At 40.3% G+C, this 19,856-nt stretch overlaps 1 long non-coding RNA gene across 2 annotated transcripts; it reads right to left on the bottom strand.

Annotated features, from left to right (window-relative positions):
- Positions 1–6,017: 6,017 nt before the first annotated feature.
- On the bottom strand, positions 6,018–13,443 carry LOC108513433 (uncharacterized). 2 transcript variants are annotated; one of them, XR_001880911.1, is made up of 4 exons: positions 13,248–13,443; positions 8,141–8,309; positions 6,338–6,510; positions 6,018–6,053 (listed from the first exon to the last, which is right to left on the bottom strand). It is a non-coding gene; the product is annotated as an uncharacterized LOC108513433 (long non-coding RNA). The 2 variants fall into 2 exon arrangements; XR_001880910.1 differs by having other exon boundaries at positions 6,031–6,510.
- Positions 13,444–19,856: the final 6,413 nt, after the last annotated feature.

Genomic DNA, 19,856 nt, shown 5'->3' with positions numbered 1-19,856 from the left:
TGCTAAAAAGACTGCAAATGTCAGGATAGTAGAAAATCATGAGTGTGTGATGTCCTGGAAGTTCATGTTTGAGAACATTTAAATGGTAAGTCTGACAAAAAGCTGGAGGCCAACTGTGGACTCCCATGAGAGTGAGAAGCTCCCACAATTTTGTGGGCATCAGAAAGCCCACCAGGTACTTGCAGTGAAGATCTGAGAAGGATCCTCTTGTGGCTTTGGCAGGGAGAGAAGAATCATTATGAAATACATCCAGAACCTTCTTCAAAACAAAAGCCTACTCTCAAAGGGAAAACCCTTTGCCAGTCTTATCCCAGTTGGGAGAAGGTAATTATTCCCACTGCAGCCTCCTCTAGGCTTTCTGTCTCAGTTAAGAGAGGAAAAATAGTCAACAGGGGTCAGAGCTTCATGAAAATAAATTGGAAATGGTGCAGCCAGGAAAGGAAAAAAGGTCTGAGGAGGAGGAGGAAGAGGAGGAGGAGTTGTACCATTATAAACACTTGTGAAGGTCCCAGCCCCAAGATACAGATGTGCTAATAAACTGAGGTTTAACATTTTGAGTACAGAATGCTTCCTCTCCCTAACACCATCAAGACTTCAATTGAATAACAATGAATTATGAATGAAAGAGCCGTAAGGAGAGACAAAAATGAGAATGAGACAAGTATTGATATCTAGAGATGCCAAGAAGGCAAGGAAGATAACTAAAAAGGCACTCTGGATTTAGAAATAGGAAGTCATTAGTGACCTCGTAACTAATAGAGCCAAAGGAATACCGGGGCAGAAGCCTCACTGTAGTGTGTTGCACCTGTCAGAACAGAGACAGGAGGTGTAACTGACTCCTCTCCCACAGTGTGGCTTTGGAAGAGAGAAGTCAGCAGCTGGATGCAGATTTGGGAGAGGGAAAGCTTTTTTTTTTTTTTTTTTTTTTTACTGAGCTACGTGTAAATAGAATAAGACGTTAATAGAGGGGAAGGGTGTAGTCACAGGAAAGAGAGCAGACAAAAACAAATGCACAGTTATCTGAGGAGGGAAACAATGGGACCAAGCTGCAAGTATATAAATTTGTCTTGATAGAATAATCCTTGATCTGGTTTATTCTGTGTTTGGTTCAAACCCAGATCTCTGTTCTGCCTGTCTCTGACTTGCTCTGTGCCCCAGAAGCCCAGCTTCTATAGATGGCATTAGCTGGGCAGCCCTGCCCTCTGGCACCAGCTGGATTTGGCCAGTGATCAGCCCAGTAGGAATGCAGATGGCAAAGGAGAGAGAGGTCAGTGTACTTATTCCCTGCATCACCCCCCTGCTCGGTGCCCACTGAGCTCTTCCTCCACAGTCCCAGCTCTGGCCTGGCTCTGGTTACAAGTTCCCTCCCGTTGCCTCTTCAGATTTAAAGGTGTGTCTGTCAGGGTGTAACTGGGAGCTAGAAATTGCACTGAAATTGAACAAAGAATTTTATGGGAATGGTCGTTAATTGATTATACGAGGACTGAAAATGGAAAAGTGGAACTAAAGTATCAGAGACAGTAATGACAGAAAGCAACTACCACCTCCAGGGTTAGGAGAACAAGGAAAAGATTCTTTGAAGACATCCCCAGAACTAGGACCTCTGAGGAATGGATGCTGGACCACTGATGTTGATGTGTCTGTAGACAGAGGCATGATGAGGCTGATTTTAGGAGCATGGAAGATCTCCAAACTGAAGCCAACTGCTGTTACTGGATTCAACTGCCACTGCCAGGTTGAAGAACCCATTTTGTGAGGATGTCAACAAACAAAGTGGGAAATCTTTTCACATTCTTCCAGTCCTCTAGTCTTCCTCCAGTGCTTCCTATTGGTAGTTTGGGGAGGCGGCTAGCAAAGCGGGATTGGAAAAGATAGAAAAGACTAAATCTTCATAATCAGCACAGGGTGACATTGGATCACCACTGTTGCTGATCTTGGGCTGCCTCATACCCCTTGTTCTTCTGTTCTTCCCGTTAGCCCTGTCACAACTTTGTAGATATCCCTTCATTATATGCCTTTCATATATTCTTTTGGTTTAACTTTTTCTGTTGGAATCCTAATATGGCACTCCTCCATTTTTCAGGACTGAAAGAGTATAAAAGATTATCTTTTACTAAAAAAAAAGACAAAAAACTGATCTAATTCCTGATCATTACATAATCTATACATGTATCAAAATATCACATAGTACCCCATAAATATGTACAACTGTGTCCATTAAAAATTAAAATTAAAAGATGGTAAATATAGCTCTGTCAGGCAGTTGGCATTTTACCACGATGGCTTTTATTTCCCCCATGAAGTGGGGAGTGAGGGAGCAGCTGAAAATAGGTGCTTATAGGGGTTTAGAGTGGCTCAAAGCTTTGAGAGAGGAGAATGTCTGAAAGAGCTGCCAAATAGCATGCAGGTCCCATGAGGGCAGAGCCTCTACTCATTCACCAGTGCCTCCTCAATACCTACACTTAAGCCTAACACAAAGTGTGTGCTTAATAAGTATTTGCTGAGTATGTAAAGTGGAGACAGAACCAATCTGGCAAACTTTGTAGGACTGGTGGGCGACGATCAGTCAGGTAAAATCTGTGGATATAAATTTATATTGATCAAAAAATTCAAGGTTAGGTGTTTTTCTTCAGTCATGCTCAACCATGCTTCAGCCATGCTTAACTCTTCCTGTAGCCACAGAAAAAGTTTTACCCATAATTGAGCTGTGGCTGTGTCTGAAAAGACCACGGTGCAAGGGAGTTGGAGACATAGAAACATTTTTGAAGTAATGGGTAATGGAAGCATGCTACCAGGGAAGGGAAAGAAGTGGCAATAGGAAGGAACAGAGATATGTGGTCCTATGTCCCCTGAGCATATTCCCATGTTAAAGCTAATTCAGTTTTCAATCATCATTAAAATTTTCTTCCTAAATGTATGGCCATTCTTTTCCACAACCACACTAAAACTTTATTACCTCTGGCAAGTGACTATGTAAGTAACTAAGAGCAAAAAATCCACAACTACCATTTGAGCTATAAATTTAGGGAAGTCATCTGGATATAATCTAAGTGACCCTCCACTGAATGTCAGTATCTTTGCATATGTGATTTAAATCTGGGCCTTCACAACACCATAAACTGTTCTTATCTTGAATATCCAGATTGAAGGGAATAAACTGAGTAGTTACGAGTCCTGAAGCTAGAAAGATGGAAATCCCATTTGCTCATCAGAAAACCTTAGAGCTTGGGGGCTGGAGGGTCCTGTCTCACTGGGACAGAGGGGTTCTTTCCTCCCCATCTGACACAGTCTGATAACTAGAGAAGCCGGCCAACTTATTCTCCAGGAAGGAGCCATCTTAGTTCCTCCTGAAATATTCATATTTAGAAATTATTGTTTGTCAGTAATTTAACCCCTTATGGGCTTGCCTTGTGGTCCATATCACTGAGTGCAGAGCTTGCCTGGAAGAATTGTGAGGGTCATTCCATCTTCCAAGCTGTAGAGTTCAGTACTTCTTTAAAATTGCTGCTGAACTCTATATTTGAAAAGAAAGAATCATTTGGGTGTGGTAGCTCATGCCTATAATCCTATCGCTTTGGGAGACTGAGGTAGGAGGATCATTTGATGCCAGGAGGACCACTTGAGACCACCCTGGGCAACATAGCAAGACCCTGTCTTTAGAAAAAAAATACAATAAAATAAATACAATAAAAATAAAAGCAAAAAGAGTCTATCTTAGGGACAGACTATAACTGCTCACTGGAGCTTACCTTTACATAGTTCAGGATCAATTATAATAAAACACTTTTGTGCAGACTCAATAGGATTATTTTAATCCCATCATCTCTCTGAGTTTCCAGTCAGTTTGTCTCCATGTAGACCCCTTCTCCAGCCCACCACCGTCTCTCCTCCTATAGCTCCACCAACTAATCAGAGCTTTTTCTAACTGCACCTAGTGCACCTAGAGTCTCTCCAGAATGCTCAGGGAGAAAGTTTCTGAAAGGTAAACTCAGAATGATATTTGTAGCTAAAGTGAGACTTGCTAGAGACAATAAGCTGATAGTTGTAGACTTCAGTGGAAGAGGGATGGCACTGCAATGTCAGGGTGCAAGACTTCAAGAGGGCAGAGTATGGAAACCCAGTGGGAAGAATGCTCACCAGGAACATGAAGAGAAGGAATTACATGTAAGGATGTCTCAATGTGTTCCCAAATTTGCCCAGCAGAGGGAGGCCTCGGGTTGATGGCAGGCTGACCACACAATTAGAGAAGGCTGAACCTGGGGGCTTTTAACAACCATCGTGGGCTCTATATTGCAAGCATTTATAAAAGAAAGTTACCCATTCAAAATATATATTTTTTAAATTTCAGAACAAAATTATGATGAGCTATATTTACTTTTCTACATTCTAATTTTTATACATCTGAGTATATTTTCCATATATTGTTACAGTACATATTCAATTTTACATTTTGCTTTTTTCACGCAACCATTTTTACTAGATTACTATGTGTTCATAATAATCACTTTTTTAAAACTTTTATTTTTATTTTTTTATTTTTTGAGACAGAGTCACACTCTATCGCCCAGGCTGGAGTGCACTGGTGCGATCCTGGCTCACTGCAACCTCCACCTCCTGGATTCAAGCAGTTCTCCTGCCTCCACCTCCTGAGCAGCTGGGATTACAGGCATGCATCACCACGCCCGGCTATTTTTGTATTTTTAGTAGAGATGGGGTTTCAACATGTTGGTCAGGCTGGTCTCCAACTCCTGACCTCATGATCCGCCCACCTCGGCCTCCCAAAGTGCTGGGATGATCACTTTTTATGCTGCATAATTCTGCAAGTTTGTTGGTATGACTGTATTTACAGTCACTCATTTGTTTTATTAGAAGGAATTCCAGAATATTTTGGCTGCCCTAATTAATTTTACAATTAATATGATTTTGACATTGGGTATTGGCTCCTTCTGAATTGTTTTATTAAAATATACTCTATTGTAATTTATGACATTTTCATCATATTAGCATATTTATTCTGTTAGAATTTCCTAATTTATAAAGCTACAAACTATATATGATATAGATTAGCTCATAACTTTATGCAGTTACAAGTAGAAATAAAATGTTCCCCTCAAGATTGTTTAAAATTTTGTTTATTATGAACAAGTGTAAAAAACAAAATAACTAAAACAATCCCTCTTTTGTCCCCCAAAATGCATGTTTCCATTTTAATAGAACCCATATTTAATCAGCAGATTTCTATGGTGGCTAGATTTGTAGACTAAATATTAAAAGTCCCAAAGCAAATGCATTTTTCTTTTATATTTTACTGACTTTTATCCAAAGAAAATATAAGAGCTCTTCATCATAACGTATGTTTCTTGCTCTTGTTATTAAATATGACACATTTAGGCTTAAACTGATTTGAAGGTTTATAACATTGTTATTACATAATTAATTCATAAAGATAATGACTAGTTTGAACTACTGACAGCTCACACATCATCAGGTGAACAGCTGAAAGCTTATTAAGCTACTTTCTTATGTTTCTGTCTCCCAGCTACTAAAAGAAACGAAACCCTTCCAAGTGTTAAGGCAAAACTTTCCTCCCCTTTTCTTCCATGAATCTGATTCCATGTTAGTGAAATTTCTACTGATGGCTTTGGTTTCCTTTGTAGTAGGATAGAGATCCTGTGGCAAAAGTTATGTCTGACATGGTGGCAAACAGAAATTGGGAAAAGGAAGGTCTGCAAGAGCCAATGTGGGAAATGGGGAGAGGACTGACTACAAAAACCCAGCAGGAATTCCAGAAGAAAATTCAGGCCGGGCACATTGGCTCACGCCTGTAATCTCAGCACTTTGGGAGGCCGAGGTGGGCAGATCACTTGATTCCTGGAGTTCGAGACCAGCCTTGTCAACATGGCGAAACCTCGTCTGTACAAAAAATAAAAAAATTTGCCAGGCATGGTGGCACGCATCTGTAGTCCCAGCTACTCAGGAGACGTAAGCGGGAGAATCACTTGAGCCTGGGAAGTGGATGTTGGTGAGCCGAGATCACGCCACTGCATTCCAGCCTGGGCGACAAAGCGAGACCCCATCTCAGTCAATCAATCAATCAATCAATCTCCTGGAAAAGCAACACTATGGAGAGACAGGATTCCGTCAAGGCCTGGGGCACGCAGGAAAATATTAAGGCAGAAGAGGGTTTCCTTCCCATACCACACTGTATCCCACAGGCACTGTGGATGTGCATATGCAAGAGGGGTTGATCCTAAGAATTTAGAGTCACAGAGGAGGAGGCACCAAGCAGACTGTGGAGAAGATCATGACCAGAAAGGGACAGAATGTAAAGCTTCACCTGATTATCTGGCCTCAGGGATTCCAGAGGAACTGGTCCCAGTGGTCTCCTGGTGATGTAGATTCTTAGGTTTCTTTTATGGGGGTTTTCTGGGAGAACTTTGACCCAGTTAGCATTCAAGCAGCTTCCACCCTGCACTTTCATTCTTTCCCCTTCACCTGCTTAGGTTTTATCTGTGCAAGCAATAATAATAAAATTATTGAGCCCTGGACATGTACCTGTAAAGCTCCTTAAAGATGATGCCTTCTAACTCCTCATTCAACAGATACAAAAACATTACAATAAAATGACTCATGAAAGATGCCCAGGTAGTTTATAGCAGCTAATAAAAACAGAGTAACTATAAAATATGATAAGTTTATAAAAGTTACATTGAGTATACTTTATAAGAACTGCTTATTGAATTTGTCTAATAACCACATAGCACAATAATATGTATATATTTTTAAATATGTGTAAATATGTGTAATACAAACTTGTAGAAGGTATATCTGAGTACAACCCTGTTCTCTTTGGTTAGCTTTTCTAGTTCATTATGTAAGTGGCATAGCTACCTAAGGACTTATGCTTATAAATGTTTAAAAACTCAAAAAAATACAGAGGACATATGTGGATAGATAATGGAAGAGATAAGATAGGTAGGTGATGGCGGGAAGGACATGGCAGAGGGCGAAACAAAACAGCGTTGGGAACAAGCTCTGTTTAAAAGGTGACTTGTGAACAGCAAAGAGTAGAAAGGGTTCTCTTACAAGTGAAGCCCACAGGAGACAGATGGAAGACAAATGTGTACTGTGTGAGTTTTAAGGCAATAGGAGTAGTGGGACCTATGGCACACCAGAGAGCATATTAACTTTCAAACTTTTAAAAACATCATATCTGCTGGGCACAGTGGCTCACACCTGTAATCCTACAACTTTGGGAGGCCAAAGTGTGTGGATAGCTTGAGCCCAGGAGTTCGAGACCAACCTGGGCAACATGGCAAAATCCCGTCCCTACAAAATAAACAAACAAAACAAAACAAAATTAGCCAGGCACAGTGATGCGCACCTGTGGCCCCAGCTATTCAGACGCTGAGGTGGGAGGACCGCTTGAGCCCGGGAGGTTGAGGCTGCCTTGAGCCATGATAATGCCACTGCATCTCAGCCTGGGCAACAGAAGGAGAACGTGTCTCAAAACAAAAACAAAAACACACCATACCCAACCACAATGCGTCTATCTTAAGTACCAGTACCACACCCCTCTACTCACTACTAAATAGGTGAGTTCCCAATCCCTGGTAGCAGGTTTAAGCATGTTATATTAAAGGTCTTAGGCTAGTGACTCATTGACTCATTAAACAAATATTTACTGTGCATCTACTATGAACTAAGTACTGTGCTAGGTACAAAAGCAAATAATCTAAGCTCTATAAACTTTACTTTCTTCATCAACAAAAGGAGATATTTTAGGCAGCTACTCATCGTTCTGAGCTCCATCTTTTGTGACTGTAGTTGGCAGAGCTTTTTATCAGTTTCTCTAAATAGCTCTACTGATCCCTGGTAGATGCTGGCATGCCCCAATGATCCATCCTGACGGCCCTGTCCACTTACCTTTGCTGCCTGCCAGCACTGCTCTGCTCTTCTGCAGGACTTTCCTTACCCTTTGGGGTCTTGTGCTGTTAGGCTGCCCTGCTTGTTTTGATCTGCTTTGCATCACATGTATGTAAAGTCCCTTTCCTGATTTACCCATGACCAAGATATTATGAGATTCTGGAATTTTCCCCAAACCACACTGATTGCTGGGAGAGTAAAAAAAGTGGATTACAAGTGGAACTCAGAAGGGGAGTATTTGAGAAGACTTCTCTGCAAATCCGTTTAGAGACACCTTTCTCCAGTGCTGACTCAAAGATACAGCTCCTTTCATCCTGTGGCTTGGCCATCTTCAGCACATGACTCCCAAGGATGTCCTCAGGATGGTCTCTAATCCAAGGAGCCTGAAGAGAAAAAAAGGCATGGAGTATTGTGAGTGGTAGGTGGTTATGGACCAGTTATGGAAGAATACACATCACTTTTGCCTGCCTTCTACTAACCAGAACTCACACAGCCATAGACACCGACAAGTAGGACTTAACAAGTATCTAATTTTTAGTCTAGGAATAGGATTGTAGCAAATATTTAACAGCTTCAAACACAGGTACATTACTATCACTATGCCTGGCCCAGGCCTGTCTCCCTTTCCTGCCAAGTCCTAGGGGCCAGCATTTATGTCTAGACTGGGCTGGTTGGGATATTAAGATAATAATGAACCAATGCAACATCTTGAGCATAAAACCAACTGATACAATGATGTACAAGTCAGATGATTCTGATGGTTATGAATCATGTCAATAAAAGAAATGTGATAACTAAGGTAATTTTGTTTTGCAAATTTTGTTTGTTCATGACAGGATGAAATCCTGTCACTTGTAGCAACATGGATGGAACTGCAGGATACTACATTAAGTGAAATAAGCCAGAAACAGAAAGTTAAACACCGCATGTTCTTACTTATATGCAGAAGCTAGCTAACTAAATAAGTAAGTTTATCTAATTGAAGTAAAAAGTACAACAGAGATTACTAGAGGCTGGGAATGGTAGGGGAAAGAGATGATAAAGAGAGATTTGTTAAAGAAAATAAGTTACAGCTAGATAAGAGGAATCAGTTCTAGTGTTCTATTTGTACTACAGAATGGCAATAGTTAACAGTAATATATATTTTCAAAGAGCTAGAAAAGAGGACATTGAATGTTTCCAACACAAAGAAATGATAAATGCTTGAAATGATGGATATTCTAATTAATTACCCTGATCTGATCACTATACACTTTATGTGTGAAAAATACCACTATGGGCTGGGCGCCGTAGCTCACGCCTGTAATCCCAGCACTTTGGGAGGCCAAGGTAGGCAGATCAGTTGAGGTCAGGAGTTAGAGACCAGTGTGGCCAACATGGTGAAACCCCATCTCTACTAAAAATACAAAAATCAGTCAGGCATCGTGACATGTGCCTGTAATCCCAGCTACTCAGGAGGCTGAGGCAAGAGAATTGCTTGAACCCAGGAGGTGGAGGTTGCAGTGAGCCGAGATGGTGCCACTGCACTCCAGCCTGGGTAACACAGCAAGGTTCTGTCTCAAAAATAAATAAAGAAATACATAAATAAATTTTTTTAAAAAAAGAACATCACTATGCACCCCATATATACATATAATTATGTCAATTTGAAATATAATTTTGAAAAATGAAAAAATGAAACACAAACAAATATGAATCAATCTTCTCCAAGTTGATATATTTAAAGGGAAAAAAGTCCAAGGGCTTAAGCTATTCAATTTCAAAATTTTATTAAAATGCTATAGTAATCTGGAAAGTATTTCAGAATGAATTGGTATAAGGTTAGACACAAAGATCAGTGAAACAAAATAGAGAACCCAGAAATAGATTCACACATCTACGGACAACTGGTTTTGACAAAGGTGTCAAGGCTATTCAATAAGTAAAAAAATCGTCTTTTCAATAAATGTTTCTTGAACAAGTAGATATCTTGGTGTGGGGGAGAAGAGCAGGAGCCTTACCTCAAACTTTACGCAAAAATTAACTTAAAATAGACCATAGACGTAAATGTAAAAGCTAAAATTATAAAACTTCATTAAAAATTAGGAGGAAATCGTCAATACCCTAAGGTTAGCAAAGATTTCTTTAAAACAAAACAACAGGTTTATAGTTTATGAAACATAAACAACAAAATGATAAATTAAATTTCATCAAAAGTGAAAATCTGCTTTTCAAAAAACATTATAAAATGAAAAGCAAGAGGCTGAGGCATGAGAATCACTTGAACCCGGGAGGTACAGGTTGCAGTGAGCTGAGATGGCGCCGCTGCACTCCAGCCTGCGTGACAAAGTGAGGATCTTTCTAAAAAATAAAAGAAAAGAAAAGAAAAAGAAAAATCACAGGCTGAGAGAAAATATTTATAATACATGGATCTGACAAAGGACTCATACCTAGAAAATATAAGGAACCTTGTAACTTACTATGACAAGCCAAAACAAAGAGTAAAAGTTTTCAACAGACATTTCACAAAAGAAAACAAACAAATGGCCAGTATGCACATGAAAAGATTTTAAACATCATTAGTTACTAGGGAAATGCAAGTCAAAACCACAATGAGATACTTCACACTCAATAGAATAGCTAATGTTGAAAGGACTGACAATCTCCAGGGTGAGCAAGGGTGTGGAGGAAACTACTCTCATATATTGTGGATGTAAGAGGACAATGTTACAACTACTTTGAAAAAAGTTTGGCTGTTTCTAACATAAAATTAAACACTTACACAGCCCATCAGTATTTCTGGGTCATTTCTCCCAGATAAATGAACACATGTCCACACTATGACTTTTATACAAATGTTCATACTGGTTTTGTTTCACAATGATATAAACTGGAAACAATCCACGTGTTCATCAACAGGTGAATGGGTAAATAAATTGTAATATATCCGCCGGATGCGGTGGTTCAAGCCTGTAATCCCAGAACTTTGGGAGGCCAAGATGGGCGGATCACCTGAGATCAGGATTTCGAGACCAGCCTGGCCAACATGGTGAAACCCCGTTTCTACCAAAAATGCAAAAATTAGCCGAGCATGGTCACGGGTGCCTGTAATCCCAGTTACTCGGAAGGCTGAGCAAGAGAATCGCTTGAACCCAGGAAGTGGAGGTTGCAGTAAGCCCAGACCATGCCATTGCACTTCAGCCTGGGCAACAAGATGGAAACTCTGTCTCCAAAAAAAAAAAAAAAATGCAATATATCTGTATCTTGGAATATTATAAAGCACTAAAAGGGAATAAACTACTGACACATACAGCAAAATGGATGAATCTCAAAAATGTGAAGGAAAATAAAAAATACATATGATATAAATTCCATTCACATGATATTTTAGGAATGGGAAAACTAAGCTGTAATTATGGAAAGCACATCAGTGGCTGCCTGGGGCCAAGAGTATGGAAGAGGAGGCACAGGTGATACTACAAATGGAAACTATCTAGGTTGACGGAAGTGTAACTTGATTACAGTAGTAACTGTTTGGGTATATAAAACTCATCAAATTGTATAATTAATACAAGTATATTTTACTGTGTATAAATTATTCCTCAACAAAGTTGATTTTTCATTAAATATATTATTTGCTAAAATGAGGAGAGACAACTATTATCTTAGTTAAGCACAATAAAATTTAATACTGCAATCAACTCATTATATATGGAAATTAAAGGAGAAAAATAGTGGTATGATTAATTAAAATAAAAAGAAAACCTTCTAAATTTTATCTTAGCTCATAGTTTTAAAAGCTGCCATCCCTAACCAAGGCCATCCTTGACCCTTTCTCATGTTCCATCATTCTGTTTGTTTCACAGTTTATGTGTCACCAAAATCTATCAGATAAACTTATTCATATGAAGATTTAAAGATATTACATGTTAAGCCTTAGTGAATACTTCAATATCTAAAGAAGGTATAAACAAAACAAAATCAACACTTAATGATAAAAGATTACATACTCTCCAGGGAAGACCTGAAGACTAGCCCCTTTCTGGATCCTCCCCGCATCCCACTCCCAGCCCTCCCCTCCAATCCCATGTGCACTGGGCATTCATACAAATAAGACCATCAGCTCTGGATATCTGTACTAATTGATGCTCCTGCTAACTAGCTGAATGACTGCAATGTAAGGACAGCAGCCTTCCATGCTGATGGTCTGTTTGAGGATCCAGAGGGGTCTTTGGTTGGTAGGATTGTTTTACTTCCCCAAGAGGAGAGCTTTGATGCAAAAATAGGTGAAGAAATCAGTACCACAAAAAAGCCTAGACACTACCATGCACACAATAGAGTAGAAGTAGCCTTAAAAGTTGGTGGAGAAAGGATGGTCTATTCAATTACTCGGACTGAGAAACTGGCTTTCATATGGAATAAAAATAAAATTATAGCTATACCCCATATCATACACAAAAGTTTCTACATCTAACAAAGACACAGATAGAAAACCTTTTAAAATTTTAGAAGAAAATAGGGCAGAATTTTAGTGCAGAATTTCTTAGACTAGATGCAAAAACAAAGATGATTAAGGTGGCCAGACACGGTGGCTTAACGCCTGTAATCCCAGCAGTCTGGGAGGCCGAGATAGGCGGATTAGTGGAGGTCGTGATTTTGAGACCAGCCTGGACGACATAGTGAAACCCCATCTCTACTAAAATACAAAAATTGGTAGGGGTGGTGGCTCACGCTTTTAATCCCAGCTACTTGGGAGTCTGAGGCAGGAGAATCACTTGCACCTGGGAGGCAGAGGTTGCAGTGAGGGGAGATGGCGCCACTGCACTCCAGCCTGAGCAACAGAGCGAGACTCTGTCTCAAAAAAATCTAAAAATAAAAAAAAGATTATTTTTAAAAGGATAGACTATTTTAAATGAAAAAAATCGTTTAAATGATGCCATACACACCACCTATATTTGGAAAAGTACTTCTTAATACTTTTAATAAAAACAGGCGCTGAGAGCATACAACTTATCCTCAGAAGTGTGTTTGCCTCTAGGAAGGACGCAATTGAGTTCTTCCTTCATTTTAACTTGTCATTTTCATTTATTTCAGGAACATCTGAAGTAAATACAGTCACACGTTAACCTTTAAAAATCTAGGAAGTGCGTACGCATAGTTCCATTACTTCACTTTTTGTACCTTTGCATTTTAAAATATCACAGGGAAGCTCGGTACAGCTTCAAGGTTAGGAGGGGTGGCTCTCTCTTAAGCCCTGTCCCCGCCAGCCCCAGACCTCTCGCCCCGCCACCATTGCCCAGTCCCCACCCCCACTTCCCCACTCCCGCGGTCTCTTAATGCACCTCGTTTTTCGTCCCGTGGACTCAGATCTGTAGTCTACCACCAGGATCGGCTCCTTTTCCGGAGCTCTCCCCCTCAGAGGAAATTGAGACCAGCATCAGCGGAGACCCATCTGTGGCTCTCCTGAGGGCGCGGCATTCAGACCTTAGACCCAGCTGTGAGAAGGAACCTCAGGCTCACAACAGGAGTTGTGACGGGCAGGAGTCCGCCCATCAGAGGCGCTAGAAAACAATCCTCGCGGGGAGGCGCGCAGGGCGACTGCAGGCTGTAGGGGGCGCTGGCGCCCGCACAGATCCGGGCAGGGCCGGCGCTGCGGGCGGGGCTCCTGCGGCGTGAGGGGCGATCCCAGGCCAGCAGCTGGGCCCTGGCTGGGAGCTGCGGAGCGAGCATTTGCTTCTCTGCCGGACCCAGAGTCCGACGGCAGGCGGCCTCGTTCCCGCTCCCCGCCCCCCATCCCCCAACTCCCGATCTCTCTGCTGCGTCTGGCCTTGGGCTGAGACCCAACGAATCATCCCCCGCATCGGAACTCTTTATGATATAACTGGATTAAGTTTCATGTATAACTGAATTACGGATGTGAGAATCGCAAATGAGGACGAATGGTTTTTACGCACAAAACATGACACAAATCTGTAAGAAATATAAAGTCGTGACCACGTCCTTTCAGAACTTTAACCTGTTTTCTGAAGTACGTCAGTGACAATGGCGGGGAAAGGGTATCTTAAATTTCACCACAGCCTCAAAGAGGCCAGTTAGTGGATCCGCTGAGGCTTGGAGTCGGCCTTCTGACCGCGAGTCCTGCGGCTATTAAAGAGGAAGCCGCGGTTCAGGGCGTCCTCGCGAGTCGCGCAGCCCGCCCTGCTCCAGCTGGGGACCCCCATGGTTACGGCGCTTTCCAGCCTCAGATCCAGGCGGCAGCCCAAGGTTTGGTCCTGCCGCCAAGGGTGGCTCTTGTAACTGACGGGACTTGAACGCTCCCAGGACCCACATCTGGAGAGGGAGGTGGGGGTGGGGTGCTGAAGTCATTCTTGGGGCCCCTGGGGGCGGGCATGGACCTGGGTAAGGCCAGAGAAATTGACATCCCGTGACATGCCGGGAAGAGAAGTACGTTCAGTGTCACTCCAGAGCTGAAAGATAACTGCCTTCCGGCTGGTCCCTCCTCACCTACATACTTTTCTAATTTGTCTGGAGCAGGTCGGGCATCTGTATTACCTGATTATTTAAATATCTGGTTATTTAAAAGCTCTCCATTAAATTCACATACACAAAAACAAAAATTAAAAAAATTTTAAAAAATAAAGAAACAAAAGCTCTCTAATGACCAAGTCCTGCACAATAGTGAATACATTTTTTTGTGTGGTCCCTAAAATTGAATTCATGCCTTTTCTGAAGTAATAGACGCCCGGAGAAGGGATTGACTTACCCATCATGCCACAGAGATTAATTGGCCCCAGAATTCTTTAGCAGACTGTGTATATAAACGTCCTTTGCAATCATATAAATTAACGGTAAAAATCTCATTTAGTATGTTACATGCCTCGCGTTTTGTGCCTGAATACCTTACAAGAACCAGGGACTATTGCCTCAAAATTATATTTCAGGAAAGGAAGGCCCAGACAGATGGTGTCACTGATCCACTTTCACCCAGTTGGTAAATGAAACCAGAAATTATAGCTGTACCACAGAAAGGTGAAAACATTTCTTTTATAATTTCACATACAATCTTTAATGGACCCAGTATCCAACACATTAAAGCAAGTGCTCAGGCGTGGCATCAAGATGTAAAAAATAGTCCTGTCCTGAGGGAGTTTAGGTCTTGGAGAAAAGAGAGCAAGGGGACACAAGACAAATGGGAAAGAGAAGGAGCACTGAAGACTGAGGACCCTGCCTGTGGACTAGAGTGAGGATGGGGACACCCGATGCTCGGAATATGACAGTTTGGAGGGGCCTGAAGGACTCTTCCATTCTTTATCAAAAAAACAGAATTACTCTTCTAACTAGAAAGGGTATTTCAATTTATATTTTCCATCACAGCACTTTTCTGGTGATAATGTGTTTTGAAAATGTATCACACTGATGACCTGGTGTGAAATAAATAAATAATAAAATTTTAAAATTAAAAAATATAAACATCTTTTATACNTATTTCAATTTATATTTTCCATCACAGCACTTTTCTGGTGATAATGTGTTTTGAAAAATGTATCACACTGATGACCTGGTGTGAAATAAATAAATAATAAAATTTTAAAAATTAAAAAATATAAACATCTTTTATACAGACATTAGGAGTTACAAGGATAACTATGTGAATTATAATTAGTAATTAAATTGAAATACTGATTATTTTCAGTTTTATTTAATTATTTAATAAACCTATTTAGCATTTAATATTTATCAGTAATTAAATCTAATTGTTAATATTTATTATAAATTATTTTAGAATTAAAAATAAGGGCAGAAGCGAGGCATGGTGGCTCAAGCCTGTAATCCCAGCACTTTGGGCGGCTAAGGTGGGAGGATTGCTTGAGCCCAGCAGTTCAAGACCAGCCTGGGCAACATAGAGAAACCCTGTCTCAATACAAAAAAATGAACCAGTGTGGTGGTGCATGCCTGTAGTCCCAGCCATTCTGGAGGCTGAGGTGGGAGGCTCACTTGAGCTTAGGCAGTCAAGGCTGCAGTGAACCCTGAGCTTGCCACTTCACTTGAGCCTGGACAACAGAGCAAGACCCTGTCTCAATATACATACAGACAAACTTAAATTTTAAAATAAAAGCATACTACTGATGCAGAATTGAGTGGAGATACAAAGCTAGTCCTATAACCGGAACTATAAAGACAAAAAGGAGAGTGGAAGAAGGTATGTCATGAATTTCATGATAAATGGCAATTGCAAATATCCTGTAGCAGAACAAAACAACAAAGCTGTAGATAAAGCATATCCAACACTTTGGAAGGCCAAGGAGGGAGGATTGCTTGAGCGCAGAAGTTGGAGACCAGCCTGGGCAACATAGTGAGACCCTGTATCTAAAAAGGAAGAAAGAAAGAAAAAAAAGGATGATAAAGTAGACAATATTAAAAGCCATTTTCTGCAAATACATAGTGAATTTGATCAGTAATTTTCTTCCAACAGTGCAAATGAATAGATATTAAATGAATAGATATTATTTAATATCTATTAATATCTATTTAATATAGATATTAAAAATGAATAGATATTAGTTGCTTGAAATACAAATCAAATATCCAACAAAAAATATTGACTATCTAATAGTATCTAAACTAGTAAGTTTGGCCAGTTATAAAATGTCTTAGATTTTTATATAAAAAAAGAAAACCATATTTATAAGAAGAGGTGATAAAAAGTATTTCAGTTATGAAGCTTTTGTAAGAAAACTATGAGAAAAAAACTATTTTTTTTTTTCAGAAAATGAAAGATTAAGTTACCAAACAGTTGCTAAAGAATACCAGATGGCAGAGCATGGCGGCTCATGCCCGTAATCCCAGTACTTTGGAAGGCCAAGGCAGGAGGATCATTTTAGGCCAGGAGTTTGAGACCAGCCTGGGCAATGTAGCAAGACCCCTGTCTCTACTGAAAAAAAAAGAAAAAAAAAAAAAGAATACAAGACTTTGCTGACCTTGCTAACAATAGCAAAGATCAATTAATTCAAAATTTGAAAAACTGTAATTTATTTAGCTTTAGAATACTCTTGTGATATGAGACTGCCAAATTAATACTTTGGGTACATTTCTTTTCTCAAAGGACTTGCAAATTTACAAAGAAGTGTTGAAGAAAAGCCACACATTGGCAGATAATGTTTGCAAAAGACAGATCTGATGAAAACAGTATTTTTAGAATATACAAAAAATACTTAAAACTCAAGAGTAAGAAAATAACCTGATTTAAAGCAGGCCAATGACCTGAACATCTGTTCACCAAAGAAGATACACAGATGCAAGTATGCATATGAAAAGATGCTTCACATCATGTCATTAGGGAATTGCAAATTAAAACAACAAGTAGCTACCACTACATACCTAGTAGAATGACCAAAATTTAGAACACTGTCAGCACCAAAGGTTGCAAAGACATGGAGCAATAGCAACTTGTTCATTACTGGTGAGAATACAGAATGTGCAATCACTTGGGAAGACAGTTTGGTGGTTTCTTACAAAAGTAACCATACTTTTACCATAAGATCCTCCAATCACACTCCTTAGTATTTATCCAAAGGAGGTGAAAATTTATCTCCACACAAAAACCTGCACACAGATGTTTGTAGCAGCTTTATTCATAATTTATCCAAAACTTGGAAACAAAATGTCTTTCAGTAGGTAAGTGGATAACTGTGTTACATCTGAATAATGGAATATTATTTAGAATTAAAAAGAAATGCATTGACTTTAGGAGGCCGAAGCAGGTGGACTGCTTGAGGCCAGGAGTTTGAGACCAGCCTGGTCATCATGGGGAAACCCCAATTAGCCGGGCATAGTGGCGTGCGCCTGTAATCCCAGTTATTCGGGAGGCTGAGATATGAGAATCGATTGAACCTGGGAGACGGAGGTTGCAGTGAGCCAGTGCCACTGCACTTCAGCCTGGGCAACAGAGCAAGACTCCTCTGTCTCAAAAAAAAAAAAAAAGAAAAAGAAAGAAAAGAAATGATCAAGCCGTGAAAAGACATGAAGAAAACTTAAATGTATGTTACTAAAAAGCCAACCTGAAAATAATACATACTGTATGATTCCAACTGATGCAGGGCAAGCAAGCCAAAAATTAGGGCTTAGCCCAGGAAAGAATTCAAGTGTGAAGTGGTGGTGTTAACAACTTTTATTGAAGCAGCAGTGTACAGCAACAGCACAGGTAACTGCTCCTTGCTGAGCAAGGCTAAGCCATAGGTAATGTGCCCAGAATAGCAGCTCACGGGCAGTTCAGCAGTCATATACCTGCTTTTAGTTACGTGCAAATTAAGGGGGATTATGCAGAAATTTCTAGAAAATGATTGGTAACTTCGGAGTAGGTGCAGAGGAAAGAGGTTGATAATGTCCCGTCGTTGCCATGGCAACGAAAAACTGACATGGCGTTGGTGGGCGTGTCTTATGGAGAGGTGCTTTAACCTCCTCCCTGTTTCCGCTAGTCTTCAATCTGGTCCGGAGTAAAGTCCCTGCTTCGGGAGTTCACTCCAGCTCCCTGCCTCACAACTAACTATATGACACTCTAGAAAAGGCAGTAACTATGGACACAGTCAAAAGATTAGCAGTTGATAGAAATTGGGTGGCAGGAAGGGTTGAAAAGGCAGAGCACAGAGGACTTTTAGGGCCATGAATTTCTGTGATACTGTAATGGTGAATACATGACATTGTACATTTGTCAAAACCCATAGAATGCACAACACCAACAAACCCTAATGTAAATTATAGACTTTCTTTGATAATGACGTGTCAATGTAAGTTCAGTTGTAATAAATATACTACTGTGGTGCTGGATGTCTATGGTAGGGGGACATTTTTGCTTCAATAGTTACAGTTGAAGTAAATGTGTTTCCCACATTTCATATGTAGAAGCTCTCATTCTCAATGTGATGGTCTTTGGAGGTTGGCTCTTTGGGTGATAATTAGGTTTAGCTGAGATCCTAGCAGATGGAGTCTTCATGATGGGCATGATGGAACTGGTCCCTTATAAGAAGACCAGAGAGCTAGCTCTCTCTTTGCCATGTGAGGACATAGCAGGAAGGTAGCCATCTGCAAACTAGGAAAGGGCCTTCACAAAGAATCAACTCAGACCTCAGAACAGTGAGAGAGAAATTGTTGTTGTTTAAGTCACTCAGGCTGTGGTATTTTGTTTCAGCAGCCCAAGCTAAGACTGCTAATTAGATTGGAAATTTCCTTTTGGGAATGGTGTGTGTGGGGGAGTACCTTTGTTAAGTTTTTACATCAATGAGTTCATAGGCTTTTCTTTTTTGCTCATTGACTGGGACAGTTTAGTATGAGTGTGAAGGAGATTGTTGGTCATCTATTCAATGTCCATTCTCTGTTTTTTAATATGAGAACTCCTGATTTTCAGCCAACTACCCTGGAAAAAAAGCTAATATTTCTGACTTCTTAGGTGTGGCCATGGACTAAATTCTGGCTAATGCAAGGCAAGCCAAAGGTTTTATGATAGGTTTTAGGACACTAGAGTAAAAGAGAGCTGTTGTACACATGCTCTTTACCCTACTTTTGTGTCCTTTTTTTCCATCCTACACCTTGGGTTGTGAGTATGATAGCTGGAACTTTAGTGGCTCTCTTGGATCCCAGGGGTAATTGAGGGGTGGTTGGAAGGAATCTGTGATTTTCTGGAGTTTCCATACACAAACAAGACCTGGATTTTCTGGGCTTCCCAGACTTCCACATCTTGACTTGCTTTAAATGGGAGAGAAATAAACTTGTTTCAGCCACTGTCATTTTGGGCTATTGTATAGAACGTAATCTAATCTTCAAGGGTACATGCATTGCTTTTCCTTAAATAAAAAAAAATCAGCCATAAAATCATCTTCTTTCTTTTTTCTTTTTTTCCCGCCATTATTTAGTTGGCTCTGTAACTTTTTTTTTTTTTTTTTTTTTTTTTTTTTTTT

This window comes from Rhinopithecus bieti, unplaced genomic scaffold, assembly GCF_001698545.2.
Source record: "Rhinopithecus bieti isolate Rb0 unplaced genomic scaffold, ASM169854v2 scaffold_32760, whole genome shotgun sequence".
Classification (NCBI taxonomy): Eukaryota; Metazoa; Chordata; class Mammalia; order Primates; family Cercopithecidae; genus Rhinopithecus; species Rhinopithecus bieti.
The sequence above is the reverse complement of the archived record's forward strand: the minus strand, read 5'-3'. Positions and strand labels throughout refer to the sequence as shown.